The sequence below is a fragment of the Octopus bimaculoides genome, chromosome 16 (assembly GCF_001194135.2).
Source record: "Octopus bimaculoides isolate UCB-OBI-ISO-001 chromosome 16, ASM119413v2, whole genome shotgun sequence".
NCBI classification, from domain to species: domain Eukaryota; kingdom Metazoa; phylum Mollusca; class Cephalopoda; order Octopoda; family Octopodidae; genus Octopus; species Octopus bimaculoides.
The window spans coordinates 17,327,135-17,334,772 of NC_068996.1; the positions used below are offsets into that span (position 1 = coordinate 17,327,135).

General features: G+C 36.6%; 1 protein-coding gene across 6 annotated transcripts in view; it reads right to left on the bottom strand.

Annotated features, from left to right (window-relative positions):
- LOC106882458 (beta-1,3-galactosyl-O-glycosyl-glycoprotein beta-1,6-N-acetylglucosaminyltransferase 3) overlaps positions 1-7,638 on the bottom strand; it is a 148,330-nt gene that overhangs the window by 10,284 nt on the left and 130,408 nt on the right. Inside the window, exon 1 of one of the 6 annotated variants that reach the window (XM_014933143.2) lies at positions 7,403-7,582. The exons of the other annotated variants lie outside the window; for them this stretch is intronic. The gene's annotated coding sequence lies outside the window, so the exon portion shown is untranslated. Of the gene's footprint in view, positions 1-7,402; positions 7,583-7,638 lie in introns of those variants that run through there. 6 annotated transcript variants of the gene reach the window in all.

The window sequence follows — 7,638 nt, forward strand, 5'->3', positions numbered from 1 at the left end:
ATATATAATATATATACACACATATATATAAGGATAAACATATTAAAAGGGGTCGTGGGAAAACTCATTTAAATAAAAGGGGTCCTTGGTTGTGAAAAGGTTGGGAACCACTGCTCTGGAGTATTCGTCAAGACAATTGTTTCGCTAGTAACTGACACATTTATATCCAATGACTAGAGGTCATTGAGTAAGCGTCTATGGCTTTCGCTTTTATTCTACATTTTAATGTTGCTTCTGTTGCTCCGTTCGACAGTCAAACTGGAAATGGAGGTGGTGGTGTTTGTCAGCAGTTCGTTAATTTTATGTTGTTGTTGTAGTCGTTGTCACCAATAACTGTTACTTCAGAGGTTATGGCGGTGGGGTGATGGTGGCGGAGTTGATGGTGGTGGCCGTGATTATGTACAGGTAGTTGCAGCGGCGGCAGTGATAGTGGGTTTTTTTTTTTACTGACGCTTTTCCAGTTTTTACTGTTGCTGCCACTTGTAGCGGTGATGGTAGTAGTAGTAGTAGTAGTGATATTTGCCAGGTGATGTCCTTTCTTTTGTTTGGTATGTTGTTGTTTCAGTTGTTGTAACATCAAGAAAAAAATGCTTTCTAATCAATGTATCAAGAAACGGAGAAACTTTCAAAATACAAAGATCTGGAGAAATAGAGGCAACTCGAATATGCAGTCTAAAAACAGAAACAATTCCTATCATAGTAGGCGCATTAGGTATGACAAAAACTATTCAGACAAATACATAACAAAAACAACAGGACTTACAAGTATATATAACATATAGAAAATAGCACTACTAGGCACCGCACACATCCTGCATATAACATTATCAATACAGTGAAAATAACAATACCAAATCTAACCACAGCATATACCCAAGGCTCACAGAGCTGCGCTCGGTAGTGCAGTGAAAGCACGTGATAAAGATAAGACTACTGAATGATAATAACAATAATAATAACAATGATGATGATGATGATGATGATGATGATGATAATAATAATAATAATAATAATAATAATAATAATAATAATAATAATAATAATAATAATAATAATAATAATAATAATAATAATAATAATAATAATAATAATAATAATAACAATAACAATAGCAACAACAGTAATAATAATTCTTTCTTTATTAGCACCGCACACATCCTACGTAAAGCACTTTCAATACAGGGTCGAAAGCGTAACTCACATTCTTAGTGCTTGTGAAGGCCTCGCGCAGAAAGAGTACAAACGCAGACACGACAAGGTAGCCCAAAGCCTTTACTGGTCATTATGCCAGAAGTATGGATACGAGGTAACGAGTGCTTGGTACCAACATACACCGGAAAGGTAATGGACGAAAAGAGGAAAGCAAAAAATCGTATGGGACTTTGACTTCCAGACAGAGAAGGTGTTAGAACACCGAAGGCCGGATATAGTAACCTTTAGGAGGGAGAAACAAGAGAGCCTAATAATCAATGTGTGGCAGTGCTACGAGATCAGCATATTATCATGGTAGAAAAAGAAAAAAAGATTGATAACTATGGAGACCTGAGAATTGGGATCGCTAAGATGTGGCAGTTACGAGAGTCGAACATAAAGGTTATCCCTATTGTCATCAGAGTATTAGGTTCAATATCAGAAACGACCTGAAGAAATTAATGGAAACTTTAAAAATACCCTACAATCTAGGTATATTGTAAATATCGGCATTGGGACCTATATACAAGAGAAATTAAGGCAAATAGACCAGATATAGTTGTCAAAGATCATGAAGAAAAAAAAATGCTTTCTAATTGATGTATCAATACCAGCAGATGACAACGTCTCTCTAAAAGAAATGGAAAAACTTTCAAAATGCAAAGACCTGGAAATAGAGATAACTCCAATGTGGAATCTAAAAACAGAAACAATTCCTATCATAGTAGGTGCCTTAGGTATAATAAAAAAATATTCAGACAAATACATAACAAAAATACCAGGACTTACAAATATATATAACATACAGAAAATTGCACTACTGGGCACTGCACACATTCTACGCAAAACACTTTCAATACAGTAACCATAAGAGCACCACAGCAAACCACAGCACATACCCAAGGCGCACAGAGCTGCGCTCGGTAGTGAAGTGAAAGCACGTTATAAAAATAAAACTACTGAACAATAATAATAATAATAATAATAATAATAGAAGGTAGGACTGAACTTTCTGAGCTTTGGCTAGCAACCCATCTAGTGATGATGTCATGATAAAAATACTGGTGATTGCACAACCCTGAAAATGCTACCTCTAAATGAGTGATGCCAAAATTAGATAATAACCACTACTGCGCAAACGGGATTGGAATTGTTAATAGTGAAGGTGTCGCGCACGACAGGCAGGGAGTATCTGATCAAGCTCCGGCAGGTCGTCTTCAAGCTGTTGATCAGGATCAAAATAGCAGTCAAAAGTGCAAAAGAAAAGAATGAAATAGGAAAAATATATAAACAAAATAATAATAATAGAATGCTATGCTGACCGAGGAGTGAATCAAATAAAAGTGGCTTCATGAATCGAACGTTGAGAATATGGGATGAAAAATGAGGTTTCGAAACATCGGCCCAGTGACTGATAGACTATGCAAGAGGAATCCGTAAGAACGACTGGATTATGGGAGTAGAGATTGAAGAAATTAAGAGAAACATAGCAGAAAAAGATCAGAAGGAGCGTGAAACAGAAGTAGCAGAAAATGGTAATGAAGAGGTTAGAGATGAAGAACATGAAAGAGATGGAAACCGCAGAGTACCAGGGAATACTGATAAAGTAATCAATGAAGACGATCAAGATGGACAAGTGACAGTGGGTGCTGCTCAAGACTTGAATGATAACGAGAAGATTTTAGAAATGTTGCGAGGTAGAATGTCTGATGGGAACAATGAAGTACCCCCAAATGTAAGATATATGGACAGAAAACAAGTGAAGGAGGCCACAGATAAGGTAAATGACGATTTAAGCTTGATTAAAACAAAACAAAACAAAAATACATAAATGAAATAAAGCAGTTAATCATAGCTGCTGTTCATGTCGTAGCTAACATAGTAGGCTATAAGCGGAAAAACTGAAGATATAAAATCAAATAAGAAGAAAGAATCAAACTGGAGGAAGAGAGTACGAATGAAACTGGAAACAGCCTGGAAAGAACTGGGACAATTGAATAGGACAATGTGAGGAGAGCTCAAGAATAAGGTAGTAATTAAAAAATTGAATGGACAGTACAGGTTAGAAGAAAGCGGAAAACAAAGAGTACATGAAGAATTGACACAAAAGGTGACAACATAAAATGCGAAATTGAAAAGATATGATGCTAGATGCGAAAGTTTCCAACAAAATAGACTGTTCCAATCAAAGAGAGGGAAGCCAACACCAGGAACTGATTCCAGAAAGTAAAGAATTTTGGAGAAGGCTGTGAAACAGGCCGGCAAAACATAAAGAAAGCGCAGAGTGACTAACAAAGATGGAAAGACAACTTGTAACTGTACCAAGACAGAAAGACGTCAGAATTAATCTACATACAGTGAGAAAGAAGTTTTAGAAAACAGCAAGCTGGAAAGGATCAGGCCCGGATGGAGAACAAGTTACATGAAAGAGCCGTTGCGCAACTGGATGACTGCCTGCAGCAAGGTCACGTTTCTGCCTGGATGACAAGTGGACGGACGCTACTATGCTTCAAGGGTCCTTTTAGAAGGAAATTTAGCATCAAATTTTCGACCTATAACCTGTTTACCACTAATAGGGAAGCTTATAATCGGTATCTTGGCGGCAGAGTTATACAACAATCTACTTCCTGAAGACAAAAACGATGCAGGAAACAAAGTAGGGCAACAAAAGATCACTTATTAGTTGATAAAATGATAATTAGAAATTGTAGACGCAGACTGATGGGACTAAATGTAGCAGGGATAGATTGCAAAAAAGCATATGACATAATACCTCCCAGTTGGATAAGAAAAACAATGAGCATGTTTAGAATGGCAAAACAAAATGGAGAAAATGCTCTATGAAAGTATGAAATATTGGAATACTGAATTGATCCGTGGAAAACAAAAATTCGGAAAAATGAATATCAGACGTGGAATATTCGAAGGTGATAGCTTATCTCCATTACTATTTGTATTGGCTATGACACCGCTCACTATTACACTACGAAAAGTTAAAATTGCTTACAATTTGGAAAAAGAAAATGGTCAGATAAATCATCTCCTTTTCATGGATGATATAAAGGTTTATGCGATAAATGAAATACAACTGCAAAGTCTCATACATACTATCCGCATTTTCTCAAATAATGTAGGTATGGAATTTGGGATAGAAAAGTGTACTATATTGAAAATGGAATGCAGAAGATTTGAAAGAAGCCAGGGAACTGAAATGCCAAATAGGCAAACAATGAGGACGCTTGAGAAAGGACAATGGTATAAGTACTTGGGAACACTGGAAGCAGATGAGATAATTTTAAAAAATGAAGAAATGAAACAAATTACCAGCAGGAAGTACATAAGAAGAGTAAGAAAATTATAGCAGTCAAAACTGGATTCCAATAATCTTATTGAAGCAATAAATTCAAGAGCAGTACCCTTAATCAGATATGGAGTTGGAATTATAGACTGAACCAAAAACGATAGAAAGAAACTTGACAGAAAAACTTGGAAGCTGTTGACGATATATGGAGCTCACCATCCGAAAGCTGATACCAATCGGCTGTACAAGATGGAACCGGCCTAATAGCAGTAGAAGGATGTATACAGATGGAAAGAGAAAATCCAGTAGAGTATTTACAGAGCAGCATAGAAAAATTACCAAAGACAGTAAAGAAATAACAGGTAATCAAGCGCGTATTAAGAAAAAAGGACAAGAATGAAATACAAAGAGAGTACGTCAGACAGATCGAAAAAAATCTTCTGCATGGTTAATTCTGGAGAGCCACTGAAGATGTATGTGTAACAAAATCATAGGCTTCGTTAAGAAAGGAGCAATTAAAAAAAAAAAGAGAGAGCCTAATTGTAGCAACCAAAGATCAAGTGATATGAACAAATAACTTGAGAAAAAATATATGGAGAGTATGTCAGAAAAATGTAGAACCTGTGGAACTTAGAACGAGACAATGATACACATTGTGACAGAATGTTCCAATTTGGCACAGGAAGAATATAAGAAATGGAGGCACGACCAGGTTGTAAAAGTTTTACACTGGAAACTGTAACAGAAATGGGGATTTGAAGCTGGAATCACATAGTACAATCATCGAGTCGAAAGAGTACTGGACTCGAAGAAATGTAAAATTTTATGAAACTTTCCTATCCAAACGGACAAGAAATTAGAAAATAATAGACCAGACATCACGATTATAGATAGGGAAAAGCGAAGTTACTTACTTATCGACCCATCATGTCCGTTTGATTCCAGGGTCGTAAAGAAAGAGGAAGAAAAAAATAGAATCCCCTAAAATTTGAAATAGGAAGAATTTGGAACTTGCGAACAGTGAAGGTCGTGCCTATAATAATTGGTGCGTTGGGAACAGTAAGCCAAGTTATAGACAAATGGCTGGAGGAGATTGAAATAGAATGCTCGATAGAGTTCTTACAGAAAGTCTGTTTCTTAGGGAGCAAGGATTATCAGCGGAGTTCTAAGCACTTGAAAGACTGCTGAAAACTTGTGGATACCTAAGATTACAGGTAGTAACCCGCTATCCACATAATTCCAACCAGAAATAAGACCGAACCTGAGCCAAACCACCTTACTATAATGGGCCTTATGTCCATCTGTCTGTCCGTTTGTCCGTCTGTCTGTCTGTTTCCTCTTCACGGTCAAATGGCTGGACCAATGGTCACGATGTTTTTGGGGATTACGGAGGTAATCAGGAAGGTTTTTAGCGCCAAAAAACCTGAAAAGGCATGATTATATTGTGGATATTGAGGTTTGTAAATCACCTTTGAGTTTGTTTGTTTTTTTGTTAAAATTCCGACGACGAGGATTAATTCTGGATTCCCCCATCGCACCCCACCCCATATACATCGTGAATTCAGAGGGTTTAGATTTCCGATACTATCCCTTTATTTCCCATCGTAGATGGGCAGATTTACTATCTTACTATAATGGGCGTTATGTCCGTCTTTTTGTCTATTCCCTCTTCACGGCCAGACGACAGGACCAATGGTTACGACATTTTCCGGGATTACAAAGACGGTCGTTAGGAAGGTTTTTAGCATTAAAAACAAATCAGAAAGTATGATTATTTAGTGGATATCGATTTTTGAATTGATAATCCACCTTCGCATTTTTATTAAAAATTCACCGATCATGATTAACTCTGGATTTTCATCATATAGTTCGAAACCCCATCGAAAATACAAAGGAGGTCACGAGGACGGCCAATAACGAAAATAAGATGGAACAAGTGTGCGTCAGTATATATTGTGTATAATTATTTAGTAGTTATTGAAGTGTGTCAGTCTCGAGCAAGATTCGAAACGGCTAATCGAAGCGGCTGCTCTTTACGTCTCTGTTTTGTCAATCAAAATAACCCATAGTACCAGAACGTCCAGACATTATTCGCATAGAACAGTGAGAGTACATGGAATCTTTAGTGGAATCGTCTTAGTTTGACTTTTTGCAACCCTAAAGATTCCACTCGCGCATTCACAGCAAACAAGGCACAGGGCCAAACTTTAGATCGTGTAGGTGTATTTTTACCCACTCCGATGTTTATATACGTCACTCTGAGCAGAGCAACGGACACCAGTAATTTGAAAACTAGTGTCGACTAAACAGAAAATATCGTCTACAAAGAAGGTTGTAATCATATTATCGAAAGGAATATGATTCATAATCTAAATAAGGAAATTTGTGAACTTTGTGAATTTGAATATATAAGAGTATAAACAAACGTAAAATAGTGTAAACAACAAAAATAAATGTATTTCTCAAAAACATTTTTTTTCTTAATACTTTTTATGTAGTGGTCGAAGGAAGATCTGGCTTTCGTTAAGAGCGGTCCACATAACTATTCATGATGCAGAAGCTGGGGGCCTATTTCAGTTCGGGAGTGAATCGTCATCACATGTCACATAGTCGCAAACACATATCATATAGCTGCAATAGAATGCTGTATCGCCAACGATGATGCGATTTCTCTAAGACATCACCCAGTAATCTATCAAGTCCATTTGCACATTTCTCAATACATACTGCTATAATGATTTCCCTCTCTCATTTTATACCTCCATCGTAGATGAGTAGATTTTGTAATAATAATAATAATAATAATAATAATAATAATAATAATAATAATAATAATAATAATAATAATAATACTGTACAAATACAGTACAAAAATACTGTACAAATACAGCATTACAGAAAAAGACTTACCTGAGGCAAAAGAAAAACTAAAGCAAGACATCCTTGCCAAAGCACAAAGGATCCGCCGGTATGAGAAACGCCAACGTTTCTTTGAACAAGACAAACAGTTCAAATCCAACTCCAAAAAACTCTACCAAGAACTGGATAAAAATAAAATAGACATTACTGCAGCACCAACAGCAGAAGAACTGGAAGAATTCTGGAAACAAATATGGTCGGTGAAGCAACAACCTCAGAAAAGGACC